Source organism: Ictalurus furcatus, chromosome 4, assembly GCF_023375685.1.
Source record: "Ictalurus furcatus strain D&B chromosome 4, Billie_1.0, whole genome shotgun sequence".
In the NCBI taxonomy this organism is placed as follows: domain Eukaryota; kingdom Metazoa; phylum Chordata; class Actinopteri; order Siluriformes; family Ictaluridae; genus Ictalurus; species Ictalurus furcatus.
The window spans coordinates 25,109,455-25,121,295 of record NC_071258.1 but is presented as its reverse complement, the minus strand read 5'-3'; the positions used below and the strand labels follow the sequence as shown (position 1 = coordinate 25,121,295).

The 11,841-nt window shown below is 38.7% G+C and overlaps 1 long non-coding RNA gene across 1 annotated transcript; it reads right to left on the bottom strand.

Annotated features, from left to right (window-relative positions):
• Positions 1-623: 623 nt before the first annotated feature.
• Positions 624-2,247, bottom strand: LOC128606902 (uncharacterized). The gene is made up of 3 exons (XR_008385769.1): positions 1,875-2,247; positions 1,056-1,212; positions 624-889 (listed from the first exon to the last, which is right to left on the bottom strand). It is a non-coding gene; the product is annotated as an uncharacterized LOC128606902 (long non-coding RNA).
• Positions 2,248-11,841: the final 9,594 nt, after the last annotated feature.

Here is an 11,841-nt window from a genome sequence, read left to right as displayed (position 1 = left end):
CATCCTCACTGACCATGTACTGTCGATACTGGAAAGTCGCTCTCAGCTTCTCTTTGACCACAGATTCATCAGTGGAATATCATATTGTAGATATCACCTCCCTGCACTCCTCACCAAATAGCTGTTGACAGGTTAACAGAGATTCTCGTCTGGTTTTTGGACCATCCTGAAGAACAGTCTTGGAATGACACCGGGAGCCAGCACAGGTGTTACGTTGAACTGTCTTGATCCTCCATGCAATGAAGCCAGTATTACCCTCAGGATCATAGTAGTGTTCCTGTCTAAGAAAAGACCCAAACAGAGGCATCTCGTGTGTGGCTTCAAGAATGAGTTACTCAACACAATAAGTTCACACAATGACTATATAACATTACAAAAACAAGTGGAAAATACAAAGCTGAGCATCCTATAAACACTCATCTAAAACAAGATCATGTTAACTTTAAAACTTTAAAAGGGAAGGAAATTTAAAAACACACACTGGTTTGGGTTTTCAGACAGAATACAAGAACTTACATATCCATGTTTGGAGAAAGGATCTTGGAGGCATGGAAAAAGTGTCACAATTCCCAGTGCATAATTGGTCAATTGATGATGGAATCCTCCTTTCAGTTTACTTTGCAAGTGTGTATGTTTTGCAAGAAGTTAAAGACTAAATGCCCCTTTTCCACCAAAACAGAATAGCATTCTTTAGCTGCACCACATGAATCTGTTCTGATGACAAAGGGAGGGAAGTGACCTCCAATTCTTACCCATGTAGCTCTAACATGTCTGCAACCAGGACGGTCACCATCTGTTTATGTGTGGCATCTGTTAGTGTTTTGGTCTTTTCATACTCCTTGAAGATTTCCTCACCCTTTGGATTGGCCCTCAGAAAACAATCAACTTTCTGCCAAAACATCTTACATTGTTATGACATGCTCATGGAAATTTATGAGGATTTTTAATGCCTTTCCTTTATGCCGAGAATACATTTACAAAACACTTTACAGATAAGTATCAATAATAAACAATTACGTAATTGAGGATTTTAAATGCATGTATTCAAAGCTTACCTGTCTTGCTTCATTCTGGTCTATTAACCCTGTTGGGTTCCTCCTCTTTCTTCTGGACTCAAGACAATTATGGAATCTGATGAATGGGATGAAGCTGGGGATATTGGAGTCAGTACAGAGGAGGATGCTTGATCTGAGACCAGCTGAACATCCAGATCTACAAAATCGCAGACAGGACAAAATCAATTTAAATGTACATGTATTCATCAGTAACAAAAGCATTTCAACAAATACTTGAATGGTTACATAAAAAAATATAAAGTACATTATCTTCATTAAGTACTTTCCATATATGAATAAGATGTACTTAAAATAGTGATCAATAGTATAGCAAATGATAATAGTTTGAGGTCCCTCAAAAAGATATTTTGGACAACACACTATATGCCTCTTAGTTTACACTGCCTGTGATACCTCATCAAACCCCTGCCTTTTCCCATGCCTTCACATCCTTAACCAGTACTGGTAAAGGGACTTTGAAGGTCAAGACACCTGACTTGACAAGTTCATCAAAGACATTTCCATCCACCTCTGTTCGTGACACATCAGTGACTGAGAGCTGGCCCTCACTGAAACTGTCTGGCTACAGACTAAACTTATCTGTTACTAGGAGAATAAAAAGTACAGTACATTGCGATAATACAATATTAAATAGGCATGGAGACTATTTTTGTTTGCTGACAGAACCATTTTTGTAATTCATATGCTAACACTATAGCACATGCAAACTCTTTATTTAGAGAATCTGTAATATTGCATGTTCAACTACAGTGATAACAGCATTAAATGCAAAAATATTCCCATAAATAAACTACAAACCTTCTTGAAGGAACTTCTCAAATTGAAAGACTTCATCAGTCTGTGGAACTTTAATATATTTCTGCACTCCTCCTATCTCCACTTTTGCCAGCATTTCCTGGAAAAGGATATAGAATAACTATTTGTTAATCAAGCCAGGCCAACACAGTCCAAATAGGAGCCAAAGTTATAATGCCTCTTTAAAACAAGACATTGTTACACAAAAGTGCATTGCGCGATGTAAATTCATGTCAAAACATGCAATATACACGTCAGCAAATTTAGCACATTTTCTGTCTGTCAGGTAGATCACTGCTTGCTTATGAAAAGTGAGACAAAAACTGATAATTTGAAGGCAATCGCATTCATTTGTCAGTTGGATTGGCTGTAATTCCTGCACCTCTATAGTTTAACATTAGCTGCGTTTACATGGACAACAATAATCCACTCTTAATCCGTTAAGACCATACTCTAATTAAGAAACTACCATGTAAACAGTAATTTTTACTTACCTTAATCTAATTAAGGTCATAATCGAAGTAAGCAATAATCTAATTAAGACAGGTGGAGTACTCCTGTTTTAGTCGCATTATGGACGTGTTTTACAGACATGTAAACACCTTAATCACATCATGAACGTCGTGTGAGTTTTCACCGCATTTTGCGACAGGACACGATCACACACGGCAGTTTTACGTTTTACGGCGAACAAGAGAGTTCGACCGCGTCCCAAATCGCATACTTGCCTACTATAGGCATGTAGTGGGGAAAAATACATGTATCTCGGCTACTATATAGACAGTAACTACGCGATTTGGGACACACCCATGGCTTCAAGCAGTTGTCTATTAGCACATATAGCATGACAAATAATTAACTGCACTTAAAGCGTTCGTAAAAAAAATTAAATAAAAACACCCAAAACTGTATACGGTACCATAACGAAGACGAACTGTATGTTGATACGTGAAATTCTGGAGGGACGTCAGATGGCGTGGCGCGGTGACGTAATGAAGCGGTCTGTTAATCTAATTATGTTCTATAACATGTAAAACGGGAACATGACATGAGTATTCTTTAAGCGACTCATGTAAACACCTTAATCACATTATTATCTTACTCAGATTACGGTCAATAATTAGATTAATGCTGTCCATGTAAACGTAGTGATTGTTCATTTCGGAGGCGGGCGAACGTGCTCTTTGTGCACTATCGCCAACTCTCTCAGGACTGCCGTAACGTTACCGCCACCGACCGGCCTGTTTCCCATTGAAAATGAACTGAATACTAGCGGTGTGGCTTCCTGTGTGAAAATGCCTTTAGTATGCATGAAAAACCTCTTTGTGAATGAGTCCTTCAAATTTACTTTCCTAACTTCAAATTAACTACCCACACATGTTTTATAATCTGAATTTAAGTTTGATATGCCCAGTCCTCATATCAGGAACTTTGCTTCCATGCAGCAAACACGCGGGGGCAGATTCTTGTCTAACTTTAGCTAATTAGCTAGCTAATTTTAGCTATTCTCTTATTCAAAAGACTGTTAACATAACTGATGTAACATCACATAATTGACATTGGCAAACTTTTCAAACTCAATGAGATTTCCGTTTAATTCACTTATAGACCAGTAATCAGAAAGCGTACGAAAGTAGAAGAAACAAATGCTAGCTAATGTTGGCTTGCTAGACAATTAATTATGAGCTAATGATGTTAGCTAACGTTAACTAATGTTAACGTTAGCTAACATCATTAGCTCATAATTAATTGTTGTCATAATTATTTGTCGGCTCTAGAGTTACTGCTGCTCTTCTTGCAGTGATTATAAACATCATACCAAAGTCTAAATACGTATTTTCATCTATATATAACAATAGCACGCATTGGGTCATCTAATAAACTGTTACTTACCGACACAATGTGAAAAGTCTTCTTCCACCTGCTGTGCATTCCACTAGAGTTAAGGGAGGGGTCCGTTAACCTAACTCCCGGCAGAAGGATGGATGAATCAGCGACCAGTCAGATCTAAGTCACTCCTAATGGTGCATTCCCCCATAGCGGTGACACTATCAGAGTTGATTTCTAGAAAACAGTTATAACACTCCATTTTGACACCAACTCCTTCGTGGTACAGTGTGAAATCTAACAGATTAAACAACATAGAGTTAGATCAATTCCAAGTAGATATAGATTGACTCTCTGTTCATCAACACCAAAAATTTTACTCTGCTCAATTTGCTATGCAGTGATGATTTGGGGTGCCATGTCATCTGCTGGTGTTGGTCCACTGTGTTTTCTCAAGTCGAGTCAATGCAGCCATCTACCAGGAGATTTTAGAGCACTTCATGCTTCCGTCTGCTGACAAGCTTTATGGAGACAATTATTTCCTTTTCCATCAGGTCTTGGCACCTGCCCACAATGACAAAACTACTAGTAACTGGTTTGTTGACCATGGTATTGCTGTGCTTAATTGGCCAGCCAACTCGTCTGATCTGAACCCCATAGAGAACCTAGGACAGACACCAGACCCAACAATACAGATGAACTGAAGCCCGCTATCAAAGCAACCTGGGCTTCCATAACACCTCAGCATTGCCCCAGGCTGATTGCCTCTATGCCACGCTGCATTGATGCAGTAATTGGAGCCCCGTACAAGTATTGAGTGCATAAATTAATATACTTTTCTGAAGGTTTTACATTACATACATTTCTGTATATATTATAAATTCTTTATGCTTTATAAATTCTTTATTCTAACATTTTGAGATACTGGATTTTTTATTTCCATGAGCTGTAAGCCATAGTCATCATGATTAAAACAAAAAAAAAGAAACTTGAAATATTTCACTGTATGCATATTGAATCTAGAATGTATGAAAGTTCCACTTTTTGAATTAAATTACAGAAAGAAAAAAAAACTTTTCCATGATATAAATTTTTGTTTTAGATGTACCTGTAAATATATATTACTTGATAATACTTGCTATACATAACTTAAGGCATGGCTACCAAAGTGCCAAAACAATTCTTAAAGGGGGTCCTGGACCCCTGAGCCAAATATCAACACATGGCTGATGAACTTAGGGCTTGTGTTGCCCAGCAGGAGTGACTTGGAGCAGGGAGGTGGAGCAACATGTTGAGCAGATCATAGAGGCTGAGTGACATCCTCAGTGGAGAAGAGAGGTGGAGCAATTACCTCAGCAGAGGAGAGAGCTGAAGAGACATCCTTAGCAGAATATGGGGGCAGAGCGATGTCCTCCATGAAGCCAGAGCAGGTAGCGACATTGTCTGCAAAGTCAGAGTGGAGAGCAACGACCTCCTTGAAGCAAGGGGTGTTTTGTTACATGCACTAAAAGGCATGATGCAAGTGTGTGACATTAGCGTGCTGATGCTTAAGAGTTAGCCAAAGGCAGGCAACAACAGGAAGTAAGTATAATCACTCAACCAAGGTACACCAAAACATACACCAAGATCTGCAGTGCATGCTGACAGTCAAAGTTTGTGACAGCTATGCAAAATCTCAGGTAATCATGAACCTGATTATGGATATGCATTCAAATTCAGTGCATTGTTTTGTTGCTACATTTGCGATGCCCATCAGCAGCAACTAAATGAAAGGTATGAAAGTGCATCCAATGACCAATACTGATTAATTAATCTTTGTCTCTCATTCAGCAAGGCAGAATCATTTGTTTATGGAATATGTCTATACAAACATCCAGGTATTAGATAGCCAAACAAAGAATGTAATTCATACTTCATGATTTGAAAAATAGCTGTGCACAATAATCACTATGGCAGACCCTTGATTAAGCTCAGTGTAATGGTAGTAAACCAAATTGGATGGAGATGAAGTTTCCCTCTCAGATTGACTTTGAAATTTATCAGATTAATCCACATTGGGGGAAAAAATGGATGGTGCTGAGGGACAATCTGTGACTGCATCTTACATTTTATTTGTGATGAGTGTGTAGAGAATTCAGGGCATTTAAACACAGAATGCACCTTGTCAATGGGCCAGACAGAGAGTGTTATGACTCCTTGGCGGAGACAGACGCGGGCTGGCAATCTGGATTACGTGGAGCAGACGACAGACGGAACACGGAACGAAATCAAGGTCAGAATAATAGGGCAATCGGGTTAAACGGGGCGTAGGCAGAAGCGTCATCTAAAGACAAGCGAATATCGAAACCAGGTAAACGTATATGAAATTAAGGGTTGGTGCACGAACAGAGACGAGGCTGCTGAGCGTTTACTTCGCAAGAAGCTGATGTTAACGAGGCCCTTTTATAACTTTTGATGTAGTGCAGGTGTTCGTAATTAGAACTCCGGCGAACTCGAGCGCGGGCATGGCTGGGAAGTGTAGTCCTCGTCCGCCATGTCCATGGGCGGCACTACACGCTGGGAACTGCAGCCGCGAGTTCGCAGTGGCGTAACAGAGAGACAGAATGGGACACAGAACAGGTGGCATATCTTTGGTTCAGGCTGTTTTTCAGCTTTGTTTCCTATCAGAAATAAAAACCACAATTAATTTTCAGATGGCTATACCTTCTCTCCCCGTATCTCCTTTCTTATGTCTTTCACTCTCTCATATTTAATCCATATTATGAGATCATCATTTTAGTAGGAGATCAATTCTTTCACCTGTAATGATGAAGGTTCAAAGGAGTCACTAAATGATTAAAATTTAAAAGCTGGTATACTGGACTTTTCTATTTCTGAACATTCCCCCCCCCATTTTATCATTTTTATTTGTCCAAGTTATGAGGTCATAATTCATTTTAACCATGCTTGGGTACAAATTACAAATTACTGCATCCTTTTTTTAAGGCAAAAAAAATTGTCTCTGTCACAAATTCTATCCCCCGCATATCGCATAATGTACTGAAATAATAGATGTACTAAAATAATGGAGTATTATTTTAGTGTCATATGCTACTGCCTGACTAGAAGCAGGCCTAAAAATCCATTAAAAGTGACAGTCAAATTGTTTGAAAGACATTTTTCAGAGACAGAGTTAGTACGTTACAAAGTATTCAGCTTTATGTCTTCGGGAATGACTTTAGAAGGAGTGACTGACTCACTTTATAAAGTTTCACTGAGGTTTGAAATCCTAAAAAACAATCCAGGAAGTTCAGAAGGGTTCACAATGTATTCATGAAACTCTTTGAGTATCTGTATTGGTCCACTAGTGCACTAAGTAAAATTTATACTGAGTTGGCAGGAGTCATCATTTATATTGAGGTGCCAGTATATTAGCAACAGCAGTGCAGTATTTAACAAACTGGAAGCTCAACGTACACAAAATGGCCAAATATATGTGAACACCTGATCATCACAGCCATATGTGGGCCTTCCCCAAACTGTTGCCACAAACTTGGAACACAATGTCCTAGAATGTCCTTATATGCTGTAGCATTAAGTTTTCCCTTGAAATCCCAAACCTGTTCCAGCACGACAATGCCCTGTGCACAAAGTGAGGTCCATAAAGGCATGGTTTGCCAAGGTTCATGTGTAAGAACTTGAATGTTCTGTACAGAGCCCTAACCTCTGCCACACTGATCACCTTTGGAATGAAATGGAATATCCACTGTGATCCAGTCCTTCTCACCTGACATTGATGCCTGACCTCACTAATGCTCGTGTGTCTCAATTCTAATGGTCTTGTAGCACAAGTCCCAACAACCATGTTCCAAGGTCTAGTCGAAAGTCTTCCAATAAAAGAAAAGAAGACCAACTCCATTTTAATGCACATGGCCTTGGACTGGGATGCACAACAAGTAATGTTCCTTCTCTTTTACATACTTCTGACCTGTTAGTGCCATATATGAATATAGGAATCAATTACAGTAGTACTTGAAAGTTTGTGAACCTTTTAGAATTTTCTATATATCTACATACAAATGACCTATTTTCATACATGTCCTAAAAGTAGGCAAAGAGAACCCAATTAAATAAATGAGACAAACATATTATACTTGGTATTTTATTTATTGAGGAAAATATTCAATATTATATATCTGTGAGTGGCAAAAGTATGTGAACCTTTCATTTCAATATCTAGTGTGACTCCCTTATGCAGCAACAACTGCAACTAAACATTTCCGGTAACTGTTAATCATCCTGCTCATCGCCTTGGAAGAAATTTGGCCCATTCCTCAGTACGGAACAGCTTCAACTCTGGGATGTTGGTGGGTTTCCCCACATAAACTGCTTGCTTCAGGTCCTTCCACAACATTTCTATTGGACTAAGATCATCACTAGGCCATTCCAAAACAATAACTTTATTCTTCTTTACCCTTTCTTTAGTAGAATGACTTGTCTGCTTAGAGACCCACTTTCTCCTGATATTCAGTTCATGAGCAGATGTCCTGAAATTTTCCTTTAGAATTTCAATGATGGCATCAGATCAATGATGGCAAGCCATCCTGACCCAGATGCAGCAAAAACATGCCCAAACCATGATACTACCACCACCATGTTTCACGGATGGAATAAGGTTCTTATACTGGAATGCAATGTTTTAGTTTCTCCAAACATAATGCTTCTCATTTAAACAAAAATGTTCTAGTTTGGTCTTATCCTTCCACAGAACATTTTTCCAATAGCCTTTTGGCTTGTCCACCTGATCTTTAGCAAATGCAGACAGGTGGCAATTTCTTTTTGGATAGTAGTGGTCTTCTCTTTGCAACCCTGCAATGCACACCATTGTTGTTCAGTGTTCTCATCATGAACAATAACAGTAACCTATATGAGAGAGGCCTTTAGTTCCTTACCCTGGGTTCCTTTGTGACCTTGTGGACTATTACATGTCTTGCTCTTGGAGTGATCTTTGTTGTTCGACCACTCCTGGGGATGGTTACAATGGTTTTGAATTTCCTCCATTTGTACACACATCTGTCTGACTGTGGATTGGTGGAGTCCAGACTCTTTAGAGATGGTTTGTAAACTTTTCCAGCTTGAAGAGCGTCGCCGAATCTTTTTCTGAGGTCTTCAGAAATCGCCTTTGTTCACACTTCCAAAAACACGTGTTGTGAATATCAGACTATGATAGAACCCTGATCTTTAAGTAAGACAGGGTGCTCACTCACACCTGATTGGCATCACATTGATTGAAAACAACTGACTCTAATTTCACCTTCAAATTAACCGCAAAACTTAGAGGTTCACATACTTTTGCCACTCACAGATATATCATATTGGATCATTTTTCCCAATAGATAAATAATCAAGAATAATATTTTGTCTCATTTGTTTAATTTGGTTCTCATTGTCTACTTTTAGGAATTTGTGAAAATCTAATTATGTTTTAGCTCTGCCAAATGCCATAAATGTAAATGTAAAATTCTAAAGGGTTCACAAACCTTCAAGTACCACTATATTCATTTGGAATTTCCATAGCTTTCATAAAAACATAATGCATCATAATTTTGTGTGTAATGGCATTGGTGTAGCTGACAATAGATTTCGCTTAGATTTATAATGAATTGCTAAATTTTTTTTTAGAAAGACAACAGCAAAACAAATGAGTATATGACATTAACAAAAATGGGGTAGCAACAAAGATAAAAAGAAAATGAACAGTTTAACCAACAGCCCAAGTAAAACTGATTGTTTGGTAGAGATTGGCTGAGAAACACAGTTGTAAACAGCTTACATTAATTGATGGCAAAGAAATTTCAGCTATGAAGATCATGGACATGTGTGCAGAACTACTATGAGGATTCATCATATTGCACAACCAATTCTAATAACATGTGACATACACTAAAGTATATCTCTGTCACATGTGTATGCATCGTATACATGCTCACTGTCCACTTTATTAGAAACACATATACACATGCTCATTCATGCAATTATCCAATCAGCCATGCAATGCATAAGGTAATTGAGATACAGGTCAAAAGTTTCAGTTGATGTTCACATCAAACATCTGAATGGGGAAAAATATCTCAGTGACTGTGGCATGGTTATTGGTGCCAGATGGGTGGATTGGAAAAACTAATGATCTCCTGGAATTTTCTCTAGAGTCCCTGGAGTTTAAATGGTGCCAAAAAACATCACAGTGTGCAGTGGTTCGGCAGGTGGAAATGCTTTCTTGATGAGAGAGGTCAGAGTAGAATAGGCAGAATGGCCAGATAATGGCATAACCACACTTTACAACTGTGGTGTGGAGAAAAGCATATCATAGTACACAATATATCAATCCCTAATGGATTACAACAGCAGGAGACCATATTGAGGTCCACTCCTGTCAGCAAAACAGAGGAATCTGAGTCTACAGTTGGCTAGAGAGCTGAAGATTAGAAAAGCAGTGCCTGTTCTAAAGAAATCCTAATACCTATTCAAATTTATACAGAATTATTTAAGAGATTAGAATAGTCACATATGAGTTTGATCAAGTCAGGGCTGTTAAATAATAGTAAGGGTAACCTAAAGGGCTTTTGGTAATTAGAAGGTGGCAATCACAGTTGTTCTCAAATCAAATGAACACAGCACTAAGAACAATCATCCTATTGAAATTCAATTTTCTAACCAATTTGGTATTCCCAATCCTCACCCACAAACTAATTCTACCCTATCATATGACAGGTACCAACAAGGGAGGATAAGGAAAACGCATGTTTCCTGTAAGACACATGAAGCCAACATCCACATCTTTTCAAATTGCTGCTCATGCTGTGTCACATGGATATTAACAGACTTGCAGCAAAGCACTATCATCCTCGTTCTGTATGCATGTACTCACAGAGGTCCATGATTGGTTAGTGTCACTTTTACTGACAGGGAAGAGAGAGTAATGCCATCCCTCCCATCCAGAGAGCATGGCCAATTTTGCTCTCTTTACTGTTGGATAGTCAGGATCTAAACTTGTGATCTCCTGGTGAACTCTTTTCTGTTGCCACACTCAGGAGCCCTTGAAATTAAATAGTATATGAATATCTTGTTCATACATAATTTGGTACATGCTATAAAATTGCTGTGTTGCTGCATACTTTATTTAATACAATACTACGACTATTGTCAAATTAATGCTGAATATTTATTTAGCACATGGATCCAAGAAAATAAGCAGTAGCAATGGCCCATTACTGCTTGTAGTGGATGATTTCATTGGTGGGCCATCAAAGCCAAATTTTGTGTCATAAGCCTGCAGTAACTGGAGTTCAATTACTGGTACTTTTGAAAGCAGAGCAGCTGAAATTTATTCACACATCATCATCATCATCATCATCATCATCATCAGACTGACGCTGCTAATTCTGGACCACCACTGGGAAAACAGACTGGAATCTCAGCAAAGCAGTAAAACACAATTCATTTAATGAAGTAATCTCATTATAATATACAACCATCTTACCATGGAGATTGTGTGGAGTTTACATATCATATTGATCAGTGCATTTCTTTGTGCATGTTAATGCATTAATGTATGGTAATGCATGGTGATTGATCAACAATGTTATTCACTTCTGTGTTGTATTGGTTACTATATGCCTGTATGCCTATTAACATAAATTAGCTAGATATTACCAAAAACAAAGTAAACCAAAAGTAAAAGTGTGACTGCAGGGGCATGGTCGAGTGTCAGCTGTGGACAGAGAGGAGTTGGGTTGAACAGGCAGGTAACGTATTAGGATTCTCACCTGTGTCTCATTACCAGTAGTCTACTTACAGTGGTGCTTGAAAGTTTATCACAAACTTTGAAGCACCATTGTATTTTTGTGCTTTTCCAGACAGAGTGGCACAACTGGCAAAGCCTGCTAAACACATGCCATGGAGCATCAATTTGAACTGTGAGCTTGGCTGAGCAAAAGCCGCAAGTCTGTGAGGAACTGTCTTCGTTTGATTTGTCAGTTTGGTTGAGTTTGTGGTGCTGAAAGTACAGTGAAAAGCATGGTCTAAATAAACATGAGCCCAGAGCTCAGCTAAACTTCTGTCTGCTTCCTGAGTCTTCCTCCACACTCTCACACACCAGGTTTTA